Genomic DNA, 26309 nt, shown 5'->3' on the forward strand with positions numbered 1-26309 from the left:
ATGGTAGTGACAATTTTGAGAATTTTTGTACTAACAATTATCGTTGCATTTAATAATTTTTGTATCGAAAAATTAATCGAAGGATGTAGGATTAATTATTTATTTATTCTTCCAAGTTTAGATCATCGTGTTAATTATTTATTATAAATATCATTTTTTATACATTACTGTTTAATCATTTATCAATTACAAATGTTTATGCTGAAAAATAAATCGGAAAACAGAAGATCAGTTCTATAATAATATGTAATAAAAGCAGTAATTCTCGAGGAATATTTAACCGTCAAAGTATTGCAAAAGTAATCAATACTACGATCTCAAAGATATATTAGCATTTATGTTGTTCAAATTCATTGGAGGATTTTTAATACTACTGAACTGATAAATTTTCGACCATAAATAAATTACTGGCCATTGCGCGTTATTTCGATTTCGCAGTAATTTTTTTCGAAATTAAAGTTTTACAAACTGTCCTTTCAATTCTCTTCATACAGCAGGAGTATTAGGCGCAAGTGAAAATAAGTAAAAGATGTTTAAAAAAGTTCCACTATAAATCTTCTATCATACAGCAAATATTGAACGTAAAATAAAATATACACATGACAACAGATTACAAATACAATCGATTCAAATGCTTAAATTCTTCATTCAAGATACAATCATCCAATGTCAATATTGATATTGATGTTACATTAAGAAATGAGCTATTAATTCGTTGTATCAATTTTTCTATTTTTCAATTACAGTATCATGTGCAGCTTCTAAAATGTATTTGGATATTTATGAAAATTTTTAACGAACATATTACATTGTATTGTATGAAACATTTTAAACATACAAAATTTAATAAATGAAACTAGATAATTAATAAGTTACAATATTTAATCTTTATTTGATCTTTGACACTAATTATGTGCTTCCGTAATTTTTATTCAACATATTTACTTTCAAATTAACTTCAGACATTAAAATTACGATAGCCGTATCTAATTGCAGTACTCGTGAAACTCCAAAAACTGTTGTCCAATATTATATTCATAAAAGTGTTCCAAATAATTCCTAAATCACTCTTAACACACAAATAAAATATCTGTTCGTCTCATAACTTTGCCCTGTAATTTCGTATGTGATAAATTTACAACGTTCGTATATTTCTTTGCCTCTAATTTAAATCCATTAAGTATAATTATAAATAAAATTATATTTCAGGCTTACGTTACAATTATATTTTATTTTAAAGTTAAAATGATACAATTAAATATATTCCTGCAGTATGACGAGACGGCATCGCATTAAACAAATGTGAAAATCGATTACCGCGAGATCGCAGCGACACGTCGCATCCGTTCGCCAGCGTCGAGGCTCGAAAGTCGGGGCCGACCCACCGATGGTGTTCGATCTCGCAGACAGCCGGACGACATTGCGAATACAACACGTCGGACGACATATTCGACGTTTCCCCCACGTCGCGGTTCCAACTCGCAGGACTCGCGTTTCCTCCTTGTCTCTTGCGAGTTCTCTCGTTTTGAAAGCTCTCCGTACGCGACACTCTCTCGAAGAGACGAGACCTTTCAATCTCGTAGAAAAAATCGCGACACACTCGTACCCTGTGGCCACCTTTCGATCCGTACGAGTTGCCGCTTAGCAGCCACCGTATGTAACATCTGCTTCGTTTCATCAATCTCTTTTCCATCGTCGGATCGACCTGGTATTGAAGCTTCTTCGATCCCCCACTCCCCGATTCGATTAACGGTTTTTTCAGATAATTTCCTTTGTTCCCAGAGTGAACTACGGCTACTCTTGCCGATTATGGATGAACATCGCTTTCGTGCTACGAGCTGGTAGCCTCACAGCTTTAGGTATAACGGCAGTTTACGATGGCCGTTCCGGGATATTTTCGAGTTTACTCTCGTAAATATATTCTTCGCGATTCCTCGCGATATTGAGCGCAGCCAGGATATTGAATCTAAGGGGAGGGAAATTTCACTGCATAGCTTTAAAATATGCCTGATAAGCTTGATCAAAGTATTCATTGAATTCGAACGTTCGAATAGTTCGCGCGATTAGCATTCACCGCGGCCGTGATGGTTTATTTATTCTCGGTGATTAATTTTTAGTAAATTCTTGGTAGCGAGTTAATGGGCCCAGGATTTTGAATAGTATATGTAAATTTATGTGCATTGATTCGCCAGCGGAAATTTCAATCTTCCTCCAAAGGGGGTAATTTCATTCCCCTTTACCGAGCGATGGTAAAAGTCGTTTCACGGACGACCTGCTTTCTTTTCTCATTTCTTTTTTTCATTTGCGCGTAAAGTTTCATAGGTCTAATTTTCTTTGAAATTTCCGGGTTCTGAAGCTAATAAGTACAGTCGGCCGCAGAAGTCTGAGTGCATCTGCAAATTTCGAACACAAGGATTTTGATTAGTTTGTCAAAGTTTGTACAGACTTCGGCAGAGCAACGATGTTTATTGAAAATCAGTCTAGCGTGTAATTAACATTTCGTCCGCTAAATTGTACAGAATATGCTTTTATTACTATTACGATTGTAACTAGAAAAATTTTTATATTATTCGCTTTTATAGATTCAAATTCTTTATAATTTTAAAATTAAATTGCAACTTTTATTTACGATTAAATTATTTTTGTAATTTAAATTTTGTCATTATGAGATTTAATAGATTCTTTTGAAAAAAATTGTAATTTAAACAAATTTTAAACAAATTGTAATTTTTTGTAATTTAAATTTTGTCATTATAAGATTTAAACAAATATGAGAAACACCGTCAATATTTTAGAAATTGTACAATTCTGATAAAAACTGATTAATTGTTCTCCATAAAATTTTCGAAATCTTTCAAATATTTGAAATTTGATGAATGCACATACTGCTCAGAAGTTTGAAGTTTTCAGGAACTTTCAGAGGAAATAATGATTTTCTTAAGCTTAGGATTGAAATATATTTCTTTTTCCTATCTTCTGGTATTGAAATTACATTTAACTAATTATATTTAAAAATGATAGTTACAATTACAAGACATACTTTCGCAGAAAATTGATTTTCTCGAATTTGAAAATGAAAAGAAATTGCTCCAAACTTCTGAACGAGAGTGCAGACTTTCGTGGCCAACTGCGTACGAAAGTAGAGCGAAGAATTCGGCGAATTTGCATTTTCGTACGTTCAGCTTTCGCGATGCGAAATTTAACGTTTCATTCCCAGGAATGGTATTATGCGTGTAATTCGGCGTGTTCTCTCATTTGCAGCGATATATTGCGATCTTAATAGGCGCATAATATTGGTTGTTGTATTTAATGCGAAAATGGGAAATCGAAAAAAGAAAAAGTTCAACAGTTTCGTTCCAATCTACGATTGGTATTTGTTCGGTAATGGTTTCAAACTCCGTGCCGCAGCAATTTTCAGCGAATGAAAATCGATGATACACAGAATTCCGTGAAGTTGTTTAATAGATTGCGAAATCTATGGGAACCGAAAACGAGATGTGCTGATGGGAAAATCGCTGATTTATGTACATTCAAAATGATCAGAGAGTTATTAAAGAGAAATTAAAAGTAATTTTTTAATCGCGAATTTATATCGTTTCCGCTGTTCAAAGATTCGCAACTTTTTGTGCAATTGTATTAATAATGGTTAGAATGGTTTTTAAATCTCTCGACAAGATTATGTTTTTTTATTCGATAATTTTTTTTTAATCAATAACTCTGTCACCGATGACTTCTGCTGAATTCTATTCGTGCAGAAACTTTCTACAAGTAAACAATGTTACAACAAGTAGGAACTATTAATTCTGTTGCGATTTTCTATCCTATTGTATTTTATATCTCTGTCTGTTCTGTATCTTGCTTTAGTTACGACACGAAAGCTATTTTGAAAGAGTTTCGCGAGAAAATCTTCGGCGCGCAATTTCAAGAAGAAGTAATTCGAAATTTGAACGGAAACAACGAGAACGAGAATGCAAGAAATAGGAACGAACTAGAACTTCTAGGAACTGACGCTCGCTGCTTGAAACTTCAAACTTAATTTCAAAAACTTAATTTCGGAGGTGAGATTCGAAAGTAAGGCTTGAATCTCCTTTCTTTGCGAGTGAAAATTTAGTCTTCAATACAAAAGGGATACCACGTAAAGGCCTAACGACAGGAAAATGAGGTTCGACTCAAACATCGCAACAGGCTTAACAGTTGCTTGAAAAGTGAACTAGAAAGAAAATCGATAAGAAAGGAACTTAGACGTTATCTTGGGAACCAGAACATTTCACACTCGTCACAGTCGACTTTCGTATTTCTTCGTCGTCAATGATACAGGCAGGTTCTCTCGTAAAATGGCGATATCTATGAGAGGATCGCGCTTCAACTGTATTTTCGATCAGCTCCCGTCGGGAGCCAAAATGTCAATTTTAGGTAGGGCGAATCACAAGGGGAAAAATCCACGGCGATGCACTGTGCATTATGCACGTGGCCACGCTGTAACTTCGCTACGGTCTATCTATGCTTGATGAGGTTTGCAACGATTGACTTTGAGGTACGTCTTCTGGGATGGTCGGCTGGCTCTGTGGTTGCGGACGTATGCACATACGCTTGATCGTTAGTTTTCTTTCGTCTAGGAATGAATTAGTTCTTCGACGTGACGTTCAATGTTTGACTCTGGACGAATTTGGTTCGAAGAAAATGAAATCAGGTATAAAAACGTGGATAAAAGATTTTGTTGCATTTTTGGGATATTCAGATGTAATTGACGTGTAGGTTTTTTTTATTTCTGCGCGTTTATGGATTGTGTACGAGAGCTCATCAGACAGAGAAATAGGAAAGAATTGTTTATTACAATAAGGCGATGTAGGTTTTATATTTTTGCGTGTTTATAGATTATGCGTAAGTAAGATTATGTAGAGTACAAAAAGTTGAAATAACGGGAGAATAAAATCTGGGAGACGCAGTTAAAAATTTAAAAAAAAATTACAGTGACGATGAAACCAAATTTAACGTTTAATAAACTTCGTACGTTTGTGCAGTTGCAAATTTTGTATGTTTATCATAATCACAACTCTGAATCTAATTTATTTCATTCTTATATTATCCTTGAACTTTTGCAAATATTGCAAAACTTTTGCAATTTCTATAAATTTTGTGTAAATGTAAAATAACAATCATTTTTTTTTTTTTTTTTTTTTTTTTTGATAACACGATATGAATTATACCGTAAAAAATACTACGTGAAAATAAATTCGTATTACGTTATACTTTTATTACACATCAGACTGTGTATGTTCACTTTGTTAAAAAATAATGTATTAAATTACACGTAAAATTAAGAATTTTTATTTATATCACATTTATTAGAATTATATTATAATTATCAGATGTCCCAATATTTATGAACCAACATTGTGTTTGTCCTTATTATACGATTATATTCTCGAATTAGACTAGTCTTTCGTTTTCACGGTCCAAGCATTTCTGCTATCGAAAATTTTCGACAGAACGCGTAATCGACAGGTCTTTCGAAGTGAATCGCGTCGAAATAAAGAACGACCCGTTAGAAATATCGATTCCAAATGACCGTCCGATACCTGTACACACGAAATCAGATTTCATTCCGCGGCACACAGGTATACATTATATTTAATCCAATAGCTTCGCGTGATTCTACTCGGTTTTTTTTCTTCCTTCTTTTTTCTTTCCAGCTGTCGAACTCGATCGTTCTCAATTCTTTAACAGTGACGTCGAACAGCTTTTGGTAGCTCTACTTGCTCGAATAGCGCGAAATAGCGCTTTTCACGTGAAATAATCCACTGTTCGTTCCACCGTGATAGATTTATGGCGAAAGATGGAAACGTATTGACTTCTGGACGTTTCTCTCATTTATCGTACTTCAGACACGTGTCTCATTGCGATTTTGTCGAATGATCAGCGATAATAAAGAAAGATTTTCAGTGAGGTTGTTAAGAGTGCTATTAGGTGGATAAAAAAATTTCGAGTACGTGAGTACCTGGTATCGATACTGTTTCGTTTCTCAATTCCTTGGAGAACTAGATATAATTGTTAATTTCTACTTCCAGTGTTTTATCACGTCAAACGTTAAAAGTGTTTAACGTAGAATGATAGATTCGTATATATATATTTATAATTTATAAATTATATAATTATATAATTTTTATAAATTTATAAATTATATAATTATAATTTTTATAAATTTGTAAATTATATTAAATATATATATATTAAATAATTATATTAAATATATATATTTATATTTAAATTATATAATTATATAATTATATAAAATATATATATATATATATTTATATTTATATGTCAGAATATATATAAACGTCACAGTGTTATATCGTGAAAAAATACAAGTACGTAAAAATATTCGTTTTAAAAAGGAAAATATTAAGACATTTTTATTTGTAATGATTTTCGGAGCTGTGTCTCAATACTATTGTTAGAGATTTAAAAGATGAAACGATTAATTATATATATATATATATCTATTTTATAATTTCAGTAACAAGAACTATCATGTTATTGTTATTCTTTGAAATCAAAAATGCAGTTGCAGCAGAAATGTAATTTATTTATATAATTATAACTGTATAATCGCTGCAAACATTGTCACAATACAAAAACGATGAAAGGATCGAGATTACGCTGTCAAATAAATGATTCTCTGAAAATACATGCTCATAAATCTCAGTCTGATATGTTGTAATAAAAACTATGCTGCGAAAAGTTATAAATTCGTGCATGTAAAATATAACTTACAATACAACCTTCAACTACAACTAGTCATAAAGAAAGATCCTCTTTTCTCATTTTAATTAAAAAATGTTACTTTTTCTAACATAATTATATCATAAATAATATAATTAGTACATAAAGTACAATATATTATCGTCTTAACACATTATTATTAATTGAATAATATGAAGATTAATGACATTGCTGAAGGCATTTCTAAAAAATAGATAACACGAAGGAAACAATAAATATTAAATATTCAGAATTATGACTATTTGAATCTATCTTAATAATTTCTAATCAAAAGCCAATCTGAAAATAACTAATACCGATTGGTCTCTGAGTTAACATGACTGATATAATCATCAACTTCACTGTCTTATTACAATTATCAATAAAATATAACGCACTTTATTATGTTTATAAAACGTTCTTATGCAAATGTTAAAATTTATATACGGTGGCGTGCTTAAACCTAAACGTTATCAAACCATCTTCAAAAACCAAAAAAAAAAAAAAAAAAATTCAGAAGCTTTGAACAACAAATACTTACGTATGACAGTGTGTCCAAACCTAATCAAACCATCAAACCACATCCAAAAACCAAAAAGAATAACTCAAAAGCTCTAAACACTAAATACTTGCGCACGGTAGTGTGTCCAAACCTAATCAAACACCATCAACCAAAAACAATTCAGAAACCCTAAATTTCAAATATGTACACACGGTGGTGTGTCCAAATCTTTATCAAACCATCTCTAAAAACCAAGAAGAACAACTCAGAAGCTTTAAACAAGAAATACTTACGTATGACAGTGTGTCCAAACCTAATCAAACACCATCAACTAAAAACAATTCAGAAACCCTAAACTTCAAATATGTACACACGGTGGTGTGTCCAAATCTCTATCAAACCATCTCTAAAAACCAAGAAGAACAATTCAGAAGCTTTAAACAACAAAATACTTACGTATGACAGTGTGTCCAAACTTAATCAAACCATCAAATCATTTCCAACAGCCAAGAAGGCTAACTCAAAAGCCCTAAACCCCAAACACTTATAGACAATGGTACGTCCAAACTTAATCGTTATAAAACTAAAATCAAGAAGAACAATTCAGAAGCCCTAAGCCCCAAGTACTCGTGCACGGTGGTGTGATTCAAACCTAATCAAACCATTTTCAAAAATTAAAAAGAACAACCTGGAACACCTAAACTCCAGATACTAATGCACGGTGATGCGACGTGTCCGAATTTAAACAATTTTCAAGGGGAACAACTCAGAAACTTTAGCTTCAGCGAGCGAGATCAAACTTCTTCGAACGGGGCACGCGTTTATAGTCAGAGGCACGACAAAGCGTCCTGAGAACGTAGTTGCGAACAGAAGGTGGGGAAATTCAATTTTCATTGGACGCGTGGTAGGCAACGACAGAACAGGATCGATGTTGGCAGGGATTCGGGCTCTCGACAACGTTATTCCCTGTGCACAATTGCCGCTATGCACACAAGCCCGTGTATACATACAAATACGGACGTGGCCTGCATGCCGCGTGTCCCGTGAGCCTCTGCCTAGGTATATAATTTCCCGAACACTGTCCGTACCGGGAAAACACCGTGAAAATGCTTCGTCTCCGTTCCCCTCTGGGAAACGCGCAGACCGATGGACACGTCGTCTCTGCGGTGGCGTGATTTTTATTCGATCGAGGATCGATCCGCCACGTTCGAAAAGCAGGTTTCGAGCGATCCGAGTTATTAGAGGCGACGATGAAATTTCGACGCGTTGACGCGTGGCTGGTAGATTAGTTGTAGTCGCCCAGGCAATTTATGGCGAAACACGGGTCTCGTCAGTTTTTGCCAGAGTTGTTTGAGAATTCTCTGAAAAATGGCATCGTTTTTGTTTTTTTGTTTTTTTTTTTTAAATCAAGTTTATTAAATCAATTTATCTCGATAGTTTTTTTAATGCTATTTACATAACGAGTCTTGCCTTTATCGCATTCGATGCAAGTCTTTCTCCTTTCGTTAGCATTACGAAATTATATATTAGCAGAACGAAATCATTTTGGTACGAAATTAATTCCCCCTGATGATCAGTTTTAAATTATCATTTTTTGCCTTTTAATTTTGAAGAAGCAAGGAGGAAGTAATTTCTCAATGGAAATCTTGCGCAATTTTAAACAAACAAACATAACATCTTTGCTAAATACGTAATATATACAATTAGAATTTTATCATCTTATGTTGTCTTTTATTATTATGATTTCAATTATACTACAATATAATTACAATTGAATGGCACGGTTCATCACATTATAATATAATGCACTTACGCATTATGTGAGGTGAACATAATTCTAAATAACTAATAATAAATTTAAATAATAACTAACTAATAACTTAATATACTTCGTTTTCGCTTGAGTCATTGATATCGAAGACACAATAGATATCTGAAAAATTCATTTTATTAACTAAAAAGTATAAATATAAATTTCATTTTAATAAAAATTCATTTTATCATGCTATAAGTATGAAAAGTACTGTTAATAAAATGAAGTTGATCCTGCGCAGATTTAAATTTTCATTGAGTTATTCTAAAATCTTATCAGACTGTAACAGTCGATATCCATTAACATCTTCTCTATCCGTCGCAGTAGTGATCTTCGAAGCCAATAAGTAAGTCCATTTTCCTTTTACATCCCTCAGAAATGTACTGCGCCTGTAATCATTCGATAAGACCCCGAATAAGGGACGTTGCACTTAACAATCAGCAGCGGAATTGAAATTGAGAAATTGTTCAGTCATCTTCCCGACGAACACTCAATTTCCTAAGACAACGTGAAACTCGGCGAAGCTCGAATGAGTATTGATATTGGAAACTGCTAGGGTATTAGGGTATATTTATTGCTTGTAGAATGGACGCAGAATTGATGAAGTGGAACGTGTTTGAAAATTCTACGTGAAACGAAAATACGTGCTATAATTTATATTATAAATAATAACAATATAATATATATTATTATAATATATATATTATTATAAATAATAATTTATATTATAAAAAATAATAATATTATTTTTCAATAATAGTAATTGGCAAAGAATTGATAAATAAGGGAACTTATAAGTAACTTGCTCGCATTGTTATAAAATGTGGGGGAATTCAGAATAATACAAGCATTTTATAGAAAATAATTCTACTTTTTATCCTGGTAATTTAATTGGACAATAAATTTTACTAATTACAATAATAATAACAATTCTAATGATGATAGTAATATAACTTAATTATTTTACATGTAATATCATTTAATATAACACAATATTTTACTTCTTATATCTCAAAAATTTAAAACAATCCGCGAATTTATTTATTTGGTAACCTTTTACTTTTTTCACTTTGATTGGTGAAAAATAATTTTTAATATTTAGTTTCTCGGGTCTATATGACCCAAACTGAATATTTGTTTCAATACTATTATTTAAACATACACAATTTTTTGAATATTTGAATATTTACTTTTAATGTTCAACGTAATTTTATCAAGTTTTCTATAGTTCTTGCTATCTATGAATAGAATATTTTAAAAGAAAGATACTTGAAAAAAATACAAACATAAAGAAGAAATACGAAAAACAGCAGGATCAGAAATTAATATATCATATCATAGTCCATGAATAGAGTATTTTAAAGAAAAAAAAATTTGAAAAACTACAGAAAAAGTAAAGCTAACAGCAAATTCAAAGCTTAATATTTAATATAATTTTACTCATTTTTATGCAGTCCATTTTCTCTATGAATAGAGTATACTAAAAAAAAAAAAAAAAAAAATTCGAAAAATTACAGACAGAGTAAGAAGTAAAGAAGAAGTAAAGGTAGAATCAGAGCTTAATATTTAATATAATCTCACTAAGTTTTATATAATTCATCTTATCTGCCAGACTATTTTAAAGGAAGAAAATATCTGAATAGAGGAACAAACATCAAACTAAGAGGAACAGCAGAGTTAATGTTTAACATTCATGGTAGTTTTACTATGTTTTGCGCCTGCGTGCTCTCTACGAACTAGAGAAGTAAATCGAAACAACAGAGTCAAACCTTCGCAGGGAATATACGCGGCTAATTAACTGCTCCCATTAATTCTCCATGCGCAGCTCCTTCATTGTACAATGGCCGATAGAGGCTGTCAGAGGCGCAATTTCCATCGGCACAAAAGTACAAACAGAGAGACGTGGGTGGCTGAACCGAACGTTGGAACGAAATAACCGAAATGCTTGTAATTCATTGAATTTCCCCCAAACATGTTGATAATATCAAGTTATTCGAAATATCGCGCCGGTGTGCATCTAGCCCCTTATACCTAATGTCGGAGCTATGGACCATTGGCCGCGTTCGGCGAACAGAGATGGTATAATATCGTGGAAATTCCATTCCATCCGAGTTTCATCATCGCCGTTAGCCCCAGGTAGACCCGATGTAAAACGAATTCCGCTCGGGACCGGGCTCAGAAATAAGATTCCCTTTAGAAATTCCGATTAGTCGGGCCGCGGATGCATCGAGGTGCTGGAAATGCAACGTTACAATCCTCTAATCTCTTGTCAATTTCCGCGATACGATTGGACCGGGCAAAGAACGTGACCCCGAAGGGCCGAACTATGAAACGTATTGCACCCGAGTATTGTCCGTCCAATTCTGGCTGGTGATTCGTGCGCGAAATTTGGGCAAGTTCTTAAAGCGGCAGGACAGTTAAAAATTATCTAAAATACTTTGGAGGGTTAATAAAAAGAAAAGTACATGTCTGATTGTACATGAGCTTTCGTGGGTTATTTTGACACATTACGAACTATAAAAAGCAACATTAAAAAAGAAAAAAAGAGGGCTCTTACTTAATATTTTAACATTTTAACAGCATACATAGCATTTTTTTACATTGCCTTATCCTTGTCCTTAAGGCCATTTAATGCATTAAATAAATAAGAATAATTTATTTAATATAATATAATAATTTATTTATTCTTATTTATTTTATAAAATTCTTATTATTCTAATGCATAAAATATTCTGCGTAATAAACAATAAACTAAATAGCAACAGAATTTAAAGTCACGAGAATATAACATTGCATAACGCATAATAATAATCACTGTTTCTAATTATTTTGCCATTACTACTGTTATTACAAAATTCACCAAAATTCTCTGGAATTTTTAAGGAACATTGTGTACTATACTTTAAATCTACTGAAAATAATACGAGCTAAAAGCGATATTATGATTATTGGCAAAGCAAATGAACACTCTCAGAATTGAATTTAATCGATGGTATATTAAACGTTTCGTACTTTCTCTACGTTTCTCAACTGTCAAAGATTGCGGGGAAAAATTGGCAATTTTGCTGAATCAATTATCAAAAATATTTCATTAAATTTGTCAGTTATCAGAACTCCGTGCTCTCTGCTCCACGTTCTTTCAACGAACGGACAACCAATTATCATCTCGAGAATGTTACGACAGGCGAAATAAATTAAAATCCATCGTCACAAAGAAGCTAATGAATTGGTAAAACCGTCTACGCGTTCGCCCGACAAACGTTTGATCATCACGCGGCGAAACGCATTTCCATTTAAATTTCCCAGCCCGATCGATCACCACGCGCCAAATTCACCGCACGCGCAAGAAATTTTATCGACCAGACGCGTAATTGAAAACGTGGACCGAGCGATTCGCTGGCCCACGGAACCAATTAATCCCCGTGGCGAACTTAATTCGCGAGGTGTCTACGAGGAGAAGAAAAACAAAAAAGAAAAGAAATTGTAACACGTTCCCAGGTGGAGCCTCTGCTGTTCTTTATAAAAATGCCAAGACTTTTACGCCGCCATGGCAACACGACGATTTGGAATCGTGTCGATAAAGCAAAGTAATGTTATGACGAAAGAAAGCGCGTCTCGAAGTCGCCACAGCTAAATTACTCAACAGTGGGGGGTAATGGCGGCGACCCCCACCCTAGACGCTTGAAGACTTCTGGAGTGGGGATGGAAAAACAGTCCACAAGCTACGCGCTTAACCCTTAGAGGCACGCAATTTTAACCACTTGCGCCGGCAACTGATTGCGGACCATAACGAGTGACCAAACCGTATACAATAATTCGTCGCTTTCTTTTCCAACTCGTCGGTATGATATGACTCGACTGAAATTATTGAAATTCTTGAGAAGTAATAAATTTATTATTTGTTCTGCCTGGATTATACTTAAATATACTTAAAATTGAGGAAATATTGCAATTTTGGGGCAAACAATTCTTCACGTGCAACTCTATCTGTCGAGAAACGTCACAGAAACAAGAAAAACAAAAAAAAAAAAAAAAAAAACAGAGAAAAAACGATCTCCCTCGAACTTCTCAAATCTGATCCGTTAAAGTGGCCAATAAACTCTTGATTTGTCAAAGAACGCAATTTTCTGCCCTCTGTGTGCGTGTGTGCATAATGCTCAAAAAGGAAGGGCCGACGAAGAGGGACCAAGAGAAAAAAAAAGAAGAAAGGAGAAAGAAACGAGAAAGCGGCGCGTAGAAAGTAGCCTGAAAGCTTTTCATCGTGGAAGAGGAACAAAACGCGAAATGTTGCATAATCAAATCCCTTTTGAGAACGCGGCGAGAACGCGCGCGCGCGTGTATGTGAGTCGGCGCGCGCCAGTGACACGATCCGTGTCCGTGATTTCCGCGTTGCGCGGATGTTGGCGCGATGGCATAGGGTATATAGAGTTGGGGAAATGGTTGGAACGGCGCAATTAAAACATAACTGCGGCTCGTTTGTCAGACTATGTGTGTCAGGACTGCGGACGGAGGCGGAGACTTATTAAAAATTGCCTCCGTCTAGTGTAATTTTCACGTGAACGTGAAACGTGTCTTCGAGATTCTGCCGTGACCAGCTGCGGCAGTTTAACTACGCCCGTGTCTTTGACGTTACTCGTGAACCTAAATTGTGTTTCGTTCTTTTCTTTTTGTTTTGTTATCTTCAAATTTCAAATTTTAATCAAATATTAGATACTTACTCGGAGATTCATTTTCCGAAAATTCTGTTATTAATTAGCTACTAGTAGAGTTTAACTCTACTGTTTTTGGAATTATGCACTTTGGGGCCTAATTGTATTTCTTTTTTTTTCTTTGTTTTATTGTTGTTTTTGAAATATTAGATGCACGGATTTAATAGTAGGCGAATGTGGGACCCATTCCCCGAAAGTTCTGTTATTAATCAGCTGCGTTTAACTTTGCCCTGTTTTTGGCGTTACTTTCGGGCCTAGTTGTATTTCTTTTTATCAAGGAATCTAAATTTTAATCAAATGTTAGACGGAGATGAGATTCATTTTCTAAAAGTTAATTAATTAGCTGTGAGAGTTTAATTCTATATCTTTCTGATTACTTTTGGACATAATTCTTTTAATTATTGGAATATTTTAACTATTTATTTTTATTAGAAAATTCCTTAAATTTATAAATAAAATGTTAAATGTATGGTTTTGCAAACAGAGGAGTAAGGTTTACTAAAAATTGTCTCTATTTAATTTTAATTTTCATGTGAACACGGAACGTGTCTTCAGAAATTCTATAAATAATCGACTGTGAGATTATAAATAATTAACTGTATGCCCTTCGAGTTATTTTTGAATACAATTTTGTTTTGTTTTATCGTTAAGATTAAATTAAATTTGAATTGATTAATTTATTAAAATTAAATTAAATTTGAATTGATTAATTTATTAAAATTAAATTAAATTTGAATTGATTAATTTATTAAAATTAAAGTAAATTTGAATGAAACATTAGACGTATGGAATTTTGGAATCATTCAGGATACGAGTAGTGATGAGATATTGTTTCGAACTGGAATCCGCACAGAACTTTGTTTATACAGACACAAATTTAAACAACTAAATCATCCGATTAAATGAACTCTTACTTGAGCTCTCGCAACTTGAACGTAAACTCCTCTTGTATGGATGAAAAATCATTGATAATATGAAGAATCAGTCGGACTTTCATCATATAAATGCAAAAATTATATAATGACAATAATTATATACAAATTATATATAAAGTACTTCTCCACCGACTTTTACTGTGACGATATTTGACGATCGATTCCAATCACTTCAAATACGATTTAAAACTTAAAACTCTTGAAACTCGACGGTCCTGATAAGTTTTGATCTGGCTTAGCTGTCTTAAAATCCTCGAGAGTGTCAATAGACTCTGACAGCGATAACGGCGAGTATTCAGCCATTTTACAAGCCTCTCGATTACTTTAGTTCAAACGACATCACTTGACATAAAATGTTTAACTGAAATTAAAACACGGTACGGTCTTCAAACGTACCGTAGATGGTAAAAGCCTGTTGAACTTGAATAGTGAATTGAATTTAAAAAATGCAAATCGGAGGTATTTTTGATTTGAAATGGCAACGCGCCAAACACTCGATTTCAACAGATGCGCTTTAATCCATTCGAATTTCAATCGTTGATATCGATTATAGTTATTTCAGACGTGTGAGAAGTAAATGAGAAGCTAGATGAATGTAAATTAGATGAACTTTTCAGAATCGTTCGTTATCGTTATAATCCAAATGTATATGATTGCATTATGTAATCATAGTGGTCCATTGGGACAGTAACTTTGAACTTGTGTTCATTTATGTCAACTATCGAGGCAAATTTACGCTGGCACGAACTAAATTACGTTAGAAAATACAAAGGCGTAAATTACACGAATCAGCTTGAAATATAATAGCAAAGTTGAGAATTGAATGTATATGTATTTAGTTAGAGCATGATATTTTGAAGTGATTATCAAACCTACTATTTCGAATTGCTGTTTAGCTGACAATTTTATTTCAGTTAGTACAGATTTAAAATGTTGTAACTCTAAATTAATTAGGAATATAATATTACAGTAAATGTAATATGATGAAACTAACTTTGAGAAATTTTTGTTGTTGAATTATTTAATACATATTTCATTCAATGTTTTACTGTGTTGCTTTGTATTTTTTATTTACAAATGATTTCATTTATAAAAAAAAGTGAGAAAAAGTCGCTACCTCAATTATTTTTAATTCGACTGTATAACATTTGTCATTTCTGTGTCACGTAACATCTTTTAATTTCTTATTTTCTAGAAATATTGACAATTTCCCAAAATCTAGTCGCTTTGTCTTACGTTACGTGCGAGTAACTTCCAACGGGAGTGAATATTTTAACAATGCTTAAAAATCTGAATTAACTCGAATTAATTAAAATTTAAATCGAATTCGTTTTCGAATCTTTACTTTGGCCGCCATCAAAGCAAGTACGTTGAGATCGATAAAAATTTTACAATGAACATGAATGAATAATGTTCAGCAAATGTGTTGAAGTACAACACATTAAATAATAACAGACGAAATTAATAAATGATTTAGAAAAAAAAAAGAAATAAAAACAGTAGACGAAAATCACGAAAATTGTCACAGTACAGTGTCAAAAATTGAAGTAGTTGGATCAACATGATGAACTTGCGAAAAAGAAACACATAGCGCACAACAACTTTCGGGAGAACGCGTCAGACTCCACCACAGCTGCGAACGCGAAAATTTCAGACGACTATTGCAGTTGAGACTCACGTACAGAGCCAGTTTCTTGTACATCTCTCTCGAGTCGATCGAGATTGGAAGCTCATTAAGTATTCGAGGAACGAAAGCGCTCTTTGAAAGCTTTTCTTAGCAGAGAAGATCCCTCCGTGTTGCACGAGCTGCAGCTGATACGCTTGATTGTGCCCAATTATTGTATATCGAAAGTATACCAGGCCAATTTCCGGCACAAGTGCTACGGAAGTCCGCGGAAATCCTTTTCACAGCGGCGCGCCGAAGAGAGCGAGTTTTGAACACTTTCCCAAAGAGAACTGCACGGAAAGAACGTCAATTACTCGGGGAATCGTGTAAGAATTTGCTGACGCGATTCTGTAAAGAATTGGGGAACAATTCCCTCAACTTTCTTTCCAGGTGGATGTAAAAAAAAATCGCTTCGCCTTTCGAAATTAGAGTTTATCCCAGGTGATTCTCCTTTAGCTCGAGTATTTCCCTTAAATCTTACGATTTCATTTTCCTTTCTCAGAATTGGAAAATGTAGGTGTTAACGAAATTAAAAAAATTGGGAACAACTCTCTCGACCTTCTCCAAATGTACAGAAAAACGACCGCTGTTGAGATTAGTTTGTCCTAGAAATGATTTTGTTCTAGCTCTTTCATCTTTTCTTTTTTTGCATTTTTTTTTGTTCTTTTGTCCTTATTAAATTTCGTGACATTTCGTTTTTCTTTCTTAAATTCCTTCTTAGAATGAAATTAAAAGATTGGAAACAATTATCTCAACTTTTTCCCGTGAAATTGGAAAACGTCTTTCTCGCAGAAATATAATAATATAATAATTTTACAGAAGCAGAAAATATCGATAATGAAATTAAAAAATATCGCGTTAATACGTTCATCATGTAGATTTATTACTGTAATAATAATGGAAGCTAATAAAACATGTGTCAGATTAGTATCAGAATAATAGTAAACAGTAATAAATTATTAATAATGTTAGATTTATCATGTTCACCAAAATATTAACGAGAACGTATCATTTATTTACGATCCGTCGAACAGCAGTTACAAATTTATAGAACATGTAATTTGCACAACACTGTGAAACAAATAATCTACTCACTGCGTGTCAAAAGTTGATTCCAAGATAATCACTTTACTACGTGATAAAAATGAATTATCTATGAATTATCTGCTACTGAAGTGATTTTTGACTACAAAATAAACGTAATTACAGATTTATTTGTTGACAAATAACTTGAAAGCAATATTTTTATTGTTTTAAACGCATTAGGAACAAATTGAAAACGATATTGAATTGCAGTCGTGTAATAAATTGTATAGACTATTCTACTAATTTATCAATTGTAGAACAGAATAAGAATTTATTCTTAAAATCAATAAAAAAATTTTATTTAAAATTATTATATTCTTAAAACTGTTAAAAAAGATATTATTTAAAATTTTGCTTAAAATCAAGCAAACATATAATGTGATACATTCAGTGTATTAAATAGTTACATAAAAAATACATAATTTTGTTTAAAAAAGACAAAAGTTACCTCGAAATCACTTAGACAACATTAGTAATCACCAAAAAATGTTCCCCTCGGAACAAAGTAAGCTTTTATTTGAAACATCTATACGATGTTACGTTTCAAATGCGACACCTTGTATGTTGGATTTTCACTCTCAATCACTCGAGCATCGACGCGACAAAATACAAGATAGATAAATCTTCATAAAATACAAGATAGATAAACTCTCAGTTTAGCGGCCTCTTTTAATTTTGGCTTTTAATGTTCTGCGCTTTTTTAGTAAAAACACAAACAAACAAAAATACGTTGGAGCTCACGTTCCTCGATGTGAAAGATCAAACGAAAGCGAAGAAAAAATGAGAATGTAGCGAGATAGCCGAAATTGAGAAAACCCGCCAAACTGGAAATTTACTAAAGACAACGCTGACAGAAAAAAAAAAAACTGGAGAAAAAGAGGAACACTCGATTGCTTTCTCACTTTGTTAACTTTCTTCAACTTTCTATCTCGGAGTTCTGAATCGCGGCGCGGCTGACGGGTCCCTTTGAAAGTCTTTAACTCGGGACCGTAGTCAGTCACGATCGTCCCTCGCTCGCCATTCACATTCGGCGAGTAATTACGAGTTAGCCTTGCGAGCAAACGGAAGGAAGAATTCCCGCAGGAAATCTGAATAAGAAAGATCGAATCTCGCGGTATCTGCGTCCTCGGCGCTCGTCTCGTTTCCCCCGTTTCCGTGTCATTGTTATCAGGGGCCGCGTCTCTCCTTTGTTCTTCCGCCGCCGCGTCCTCTGTCATTGTTGTCGCCTTTACGCGACTCGATTTAAATCCGAAGTCGGAACAGAGACTCGACGAACACCGTCGACGACGGTGTTTGTTCTTCGTCGACTGTTTTTACGAGATTTCACGAGAGAAGCGATTCGATCGACGCGACGCTGTGGAATGAAGTTAAGTCGAGCTTAAGTTTCCAGTCAACTTAAACGGAACTGATACGTTCTACGTGTGAAACATTAGTAATTTTATTTCGTTGAGTGATTTAAGTTTGAGATTTTTGAAACTTTCTATGATTGAAAAGATAATTAGATTTGAACGAGATTGTAAAACGCGATATAATTATGATGTAGCTAGCTGGCGCTATCCCCTCCACTGCATCCATCTCCCCACCACATTGAAGTTTCCTCGTGGGGAGATGCAGTGGAGGGGATAGCGCTAACTATCAGGAAAGTAGGAGCAAGTCGGCCGCCAGTTAACCTCTGTTAGATTATAGATAATGAAATTTAAATGAAACAGGGATCCCCAGTCTACTTAAACAGAATTAATACGTGAGTAATTTAAGTTTGATATTTTGAAATATTTTTATGGTTGACACATGAGAAAGCTACCGATGGTTAAAGCGTAAAATTTGCATCAGAGACATTGAAGTTCAAGAAATAGAGAAATTTTATTATATAATACAATTGAGAGTATACAAGTTTTCATTTATATATTTTAAGCAAAATTATTTAAATCTTTAAAAATACACTGTTCACCCACCTATAAAGTGTGTAACATAAATTATAAACTGGTTATTTGGACCACTTTGGTAAATCTTTTGGTGTTAAAAAAATAATTAAATTTGAACGAAATTGTGGTACATGATGTAATTGTATTATGCATAATGAAAGTTAAACTAGACAGGGGTTTCCAACCAATTTAAATGGAATTGATGAATAATTAGTAGTCACTGAATAATTTAAGTTTGAGATTTTCAAGTCTTTTTTGTGATCAAAAAATAATTATATTTGAATGCAAAACATGATGTAATTGCGATATATATAATGAAAATTAAGTCAAACAGAGGTTCTCAGTCAACTTAAATGGAACTGATACGTTTCACGTACAATGTTACTAGTTATTGAATTTAAATTTACTACTTTGAAGCTTTTTATGATTAAAAAGGTATTTACATATAAATGACATTGCAAAGCATAATATACAAACGACGTGTTTAAAAAACGTCACTAAAAACATAGATCTTTAATTGCTCAATACACGTTTCATTATTTTAATGAAATTCTGTTTCAACGAGTTAATTTTGAAAATTGCTTAAATAGACGTTCGTCATAAAATAATTCATTTAGAATTCATTTTTTCATTCCTAGTGCGTGTGAAGTATTTCTTGAGGAAATTAAAAGTAACTTCTGAAACTGTTAATTAAAGCGAAGTTAAGTCAACTTGAGTCAAATTCAAATGAAATTGACGTTTACACTCTGAGAGACTTTCCCTACAATATTTTATTTATCTTTACGTTTGATATTTTTCTAAAAATTCTTAATTTCACAAATATGCGACTACGTGTTTATTATACAATTTATAATTGCTCTTGTCATTCACATTCTCCACCGAAAAAGCTTTCGATATTTACTCGCACGCGGGTGCGTTCATTATTGTGAAAAACAGCCGCGTTAGTTTCGACGAAAATCACTCCAGTTGACAACGTTCCGAGAGACAAAATTTAGCGTTTCTGTTCAATAAATGCCAACGTTCGTAGTATTTATTCACCGGATATGCGCAATATCCAATTCAATTTGTCCATCTTCTCGCGTAACGATAGCAAATACCTTGTGAACCTCGGAGTTTCCAAAGATCTCGCGACGATGGCCGGTAGTCCAGAACACCACAGAGTTTACCAAACTACTACCCCGTGGTAGAAAGCGTCCATTTCCCTCCAGGCGACAAAACACACGCTGGTAACGTAATAAGGGACAGAACACGAAGTTCCGGGAATTTTTGACCCAATTTTTGAGTTTAATATCACCTCAAACGTTTGCCCTCGCGTACCTTGAAATTAGAAATTTGAAATTTGAAATTAATTGAATTTCATACGTGTCGCAGTTTCACAGTTTTTAAATAAAGCTTAACTGCGGTTCTAAGTCTGTCAAATTCCTTGGTTGTTCTTCCTGAAGTTCCTCGAACAACATTATCAGTCAGCTGTTCGAATAATATTATTATATTTCGTTCGTTTATGAACTACCGACTGTAGCATGAAATTTCCATCAGAGATGTTAAAGTGAAAGAAATAGGAAGATTTGATAATGACGCAACGAAGCAAACTTTTATTTTATTTTATTTTGACGAGGAATCATTTGAATCTCTAGAGCACTGTTTTACATCTATAAAATTTCTAGCAAATTATTTCGACGAACTTTAATGGGTATAATTCATACACAAATTCGCAGTTTTTAACTGATTAACAGACTGTGGATTTTTATGCATTTGTAGGAAATTTTATAAAATTATACAGACTACATACTATATAAGATATCCAAAAGATATAGAAAATATCCAATGTACAGTGATTTCTATAATATTTGGTAGGTAAAATAATGTCTTGCTGAGTTTTTTAAATATATTTCATTTTACATTTCAAATATATTTTTTAAATATTACATTTAAATATATATATTTCAAATTCTCAGAAACATAAGTTTGCATAAAAATTCGCAGTCTGGTGTAAAAAAAAAAAAAAAAAAAACGGTTGTTTGTACATTCTGTGGGTTCAGTCTTGTAAAAATTCCAAAATTTATCACACACCGAACGACATTGTATAAAACTTTTTCGTTTGCTTCTATTGATTTTCTTCGACGATGACAATAATAATTTTGTGCTATTATCAGGTACGAGGTAATTTTATAAAAATACCCCTAGTTTCTTTCTTCTCTCTTTTATCATTAGTAATATATTAATTATCTATTGATTATCGATGAAATAATATATACATGACACAATGACGAAGTATCAAATAAATTTTCACGATTGAGGGTATTTTACCATAATAGTGCGATTTGGAATTCTTACAAAATTACCATAATTCCAATTATTCAAACTTGTTTCTCTTGAAATCCTTATTTTCTAATTACACTTAATGAATGATATGTTTATGTTTATGTAAATCTTTTTTAAGTAATTAGTCAAGATGATTTGTGAAAAGGAATACGATAGTACGTTCACATAGCAAGATTTATGTTTCGAAAATACGAAGTATTTCTCTTCCACATTTTCCTCTTGTTGTCGTATGAAAAGGATATCTATATTTTAGAAAACAGCTTGATAAATATGCGACGAATATTAGCGAAATTACGTAATAATAATAATCAACTCCAATTGGTAACAAATGTGTTCATTTGAGTAATATCTGCAATTTCAAGAAATATTAAACAAAGCTAAATTGACCTGCAAAGCATTAAAATTGATAATAAAGCAAAGCTTAATAATTTTAATATGTTTGAAATCTTTAATTTTAAATACAACTGTATTAAATTTTAAATTCCACTCATTTAATTATTTGAATCATCTCGTCTTGTAAATTTAATTATTTGCGATTTACTATACACGTATGTACAACAGATGAAACCGGAGAAAATAAATCCAGAATTCGAAAGCCGGTACCAAATGGAAAAAAGAAATCGAAACAGAGAATTATTATTTAACAGTGAAAACAGTCCTGAGTCCTTCACGATTTAAATACTAATCTCTGACAGAACATTTACGTATTCTGCTCCGTTTGAATTTTTATAACACGTTCGTCTGCATTTCTATTCGATTATAATGCTTTCGGTTTACAGTTTTATATCGTACTCTCTCTTTCGTTTACACGTTCACGATACCAAAAAACGTCGAAGCAGCTTTTGAATTGCACCACCCTAAATAAAATCAATCGTTACGAACGCCCTAAAATTAAGTTTCGCTGAAGATGGTGAATTTTAGGGCGTTCGTAATTTCTCTTTCCCCCAAAAGGAAGATAACAGTCCGACGTAACTCATTCCTATCGTTGCCTACTTGCGCGAGGAACCTTCCCAGTTTTGAAATACGCCGCTTCTAACTGTTCAAGAATTCTCGCGTAGCGCGGAGGTAAACTTCCCTCCCTCCACCCCGTCCCATAAATTTTTTCGAACGCCAGCAGAGTCCTCTCCATTTGCCGAATGAGAAAGAGTCGAGGAGAAACTCGGCCAGATGATATTTTGACAGAGGTCGATTTATCAGAACGCGCCATCCTTCATTCTTAACCGGTTCTTTCTTCTTTTTTTTTTTTTTTTTTCTCTCGAGTCGTCTCTGTTCCGTAATTAATCACTTCAGGGGCGGGGAGGGAGGCGAGTTCGTGAGTTTTCTTCGCGGTTCTCCATACGAGAGGAGGTCAGCAAGCAGCCGAGTTTGTTCAGTCAAGTTCCCAAGTGGCTGTTGAACGATTCCCGCGAAGATCTCGCGACCAGTTGCAGTTGATTCACGCGCGTCTCTCTAACAACCGAACTCGTTTGCAGAGGAAAGTGATCGAGCCCACTTTTCGAGCCAAGTTTGGCGCCCAAAGCGCCTCGACCTTTTATATCTGAAAGAAATTTTCTTAAGTGCGAAGTAAGCTCGGTCCGTCGCGCGCGGACATTTTAATTGCTGCAACATTTCGTCGAGAGCTCGTTTACGCGAGAAGAAGTCAGGTAGCGCGAGGACTTTGTTAAAGTGTGTATCGACGTTTCGAAGATTTCGCGGAGCCACGCGATAAATTGTTTGCAGACTGCCGAGGCGACTAATTCTTTCGAACTTTTTATATTTGTGTGATAAATTTCCCTGATTAACGCGTCTAAATTTGTCACGGAGTATTTCGGATTGTTGTCTTTCTTGAACGTCGTCACTCCAATAACGTGCGATTTTATTTATTATAAATTCTGTACTAGTTACTAGCTGTTAGTTCTGTGCCAATTACTTCTGTAGTAATACATTCTACAATGTTTACTTGAGCTTAAATTTCGGAAAAGATTTTAAAAGAGAACGTACATTATTTCAATCGTCAACTTGAGCTTCTCATGTTTAAGGTATACTTCCCTAATACGTAAGAGTTGACGTGCCTAAATGTGTCACAGAATATTTCGGATCATTTGTGTTTCTGAAGCCAACGTAATCACTCCAATGATAGGCGATTTTATTTAGTATAAAATGAAATTCATTGATTTATTTGAATTTAAATTTTGTTTTGACGCTATTTCGTCAATTTCTTTCGTTTCTTGGTATTAATTTCACACCAAATTTAAATGGGCGATCCAATTTCCAACAAAGCGAAGCTTTTCCTCAAGAAAGAGTCAAATAAAATGTAAATCGGTGAGAGATCGTTCCAATCGATGCATAAAGCGCGAGAATCTACGAAATTTGTATAATGCGTAAAAACGTGTAAAGTGATTTTAATATTTAGTAAATTGAAATTAAAAATTGGAGCATCAATGGCAAATTAAAAAGTAAATTAAAAATAAGAAAAAAAAGAAATGAAAATCGTCTGAATGAAAATGCAGCTTTTATCGAAGCGCGCGTACTCGCCTGAAAGGGATCTGCTTGAAATTAATTAATACTTTGAAAACGTGTTAGTAAGCTGATACCGAACGAAAATTGAAAGAGAGAAGAAAAAAGAGGGAATACATACAGGAAAAATTGTTCCATGTTCTTCTCTGTTCTTTGCTGGGGCAGGAATTGGATGAACCGAGTCAGCACCATTTCATTTAAAAACAATTTCGCGTAAGATATGCAAATCTCATCTTCGTTAGTACTTTTAGGACCAGCGTGAAATCTCGCTCATGTACCGTGAAATACCTTCTCGTAATAAAATCTTCGTCACGTAGTGTAAAACGTCACTTTAACGGGGCTTAATAGAGAGATTATGCGAATGCACTTCGAAGAAGCTTCCTTTTACCCCCAAGTTAACGCCGGGACGTTTAAAATTTCCCACTAGAATGTGTCTTTGTTACTCTGATCATATTGTTGAATAGTCTTTTATTATTACTAACAATTATCATTACCATTGATCGTTTGTTGTTGATAATTCACTGATTGGAAAATATATTTAATGAAAACGGAAACAAATACGAGTGGAACGCAGTGTGTTAAATTAGTAAAGTAAAAATTAACAAATTTGAAATTTATTGAATTTTATTAAAAGTGTATTCGTTTTGTCGAATATTGTATTACATCTATAATTCGTAACTTAAATAGATATCTTTAGATTTGTGTATATATAACTGCTTCTAATATTGTTTCAATAATTTAGTTTTGAAGAAATAACATCTACATTTGCATAACTTTGTGTCATTTTTTTAAACGAGTGATAAATATAATTTCAAAAATTAGTTTCACTTAATATGACTGCTGATAATATCTAAATGTATTAATTTAAAGAAAGCAAAATTCTATTGAAATTAATATTATATGAGATTATTAAAATTAAGATGTGATTAATATGTGACCAAATTAACAGGTTTCGTGTTTAAATTAATTTTAATTACAATTAATTGCAGTTTCAATTCTTGAGAATATCAGTAATTTTATCGTAGATATTCATAATTGCACAAGGAAGTTATTATTTCTTTTGAAATTCTAACACGCCCCGTACTTTTAAGCGAGAATGTGTATTATTTAACAAAAATGTCACCTCACTAAAAATTAATTTCCAGGAAACAGTATAGTTTCTTTAAACAAATTCATTATCGAAGATTGTTGAGGAAAGAATTAAAAAAAAAAGGAGAGAACGCATGAAGAATTACTTAACGTAGAATGGTCACTGAAAGACTGAATGATATAAAACAAAAGTAACTTTTACAAACACACGTTTTTTAAATTTTTTATTACTTTATTTGGAAATATAATTAATGAATTTTTTTCTACAACCTACAAAAAAAGAAAATAAAAAAGATTGAAAATGAACAAACTTTGACTTTTTCAAACCCTAAAAAAAAAAGAAAAAAAAAAGGAAAGAAAGAAAGGATTCAATGAAACGCTACTTATCAACTTTCAAAGTACGAGTCAGCTTTTTTCATCCTATTGAGAAATATAATTAAAAACGTCCGAATGCTAAAAGGAAGGAGCAACGACGTTATCGTCGTCGATCTACGTTGTAAATCCGCGACTTTTGTTATCAGCGTCGAACAAGAGAAGAGGTGTCGCCTATTATCCGGCGCTAATTGAAGAAGCATATTTTAATATTTTAATAAATATCGGCGAGGAAGAGGCACTCGAGGCGGCGTCCAAGTGTTCCCGCCCGTCCTCGGGAACAATTTCCATCCGTGGCCGCGGAGAGCTTATTATTATTACGGGCGGGAACGTAACTCTTTAGGCACTCTTGGGCATTATTGCGACGTCCATGAATGAAATTTCCATAATATTACCGGCCGGCTGTGGGCTCCGGCCTCGGCGGCATCGTGAATTTCATTAAACAGATAAATACGGGGCCGGAGATGCATACGCGCGAGGAACCGCGTTAAGGCTGAGCAAAGTGACACCACCCTCCTCCGCGGAGAGTGCATTTGATTGAACATTACCATGACAAAGGGACGAGCCTCGCGAACAAGCGAATCCCTACCCCTCTTATTTCGGATTGACTGATGTGAGCGAGAGTATCCGGC

General features: G+C 33.6%; 1 protein-coding gene across 4 annotated transcripts in view; it reads left to right on the plus strand.

The window, feature by feature from the left end:
- LOC122528189 (neuronal acetylcholine receptor subunit alpha-7) overlaps positions 1 to 26309 on the plus strand; it is a 286103-nt gene that overhangs the window by 94323 nt on the left and 165471 nt on the right. The window lies entirely within an intron of this gene.

Source organism: Frieseomelitta varia, unplaced genomic scaffold, assembly GCF_011392965.1.
Source record: "Frieseomelitta varia isolate USP_RPSP 00005682 unplaced genomic scaffold, Fvar_1.2 scaffold_1030, whole genome shotgun sequence".
NCBI classification, from domain to species: domain Eukaryota; kingdom Metazoa; phylum Arthropoda; class Insecta; order Hymenoptera; family Apidae; genus Frieseomelitta; species Frieseomelitta varia.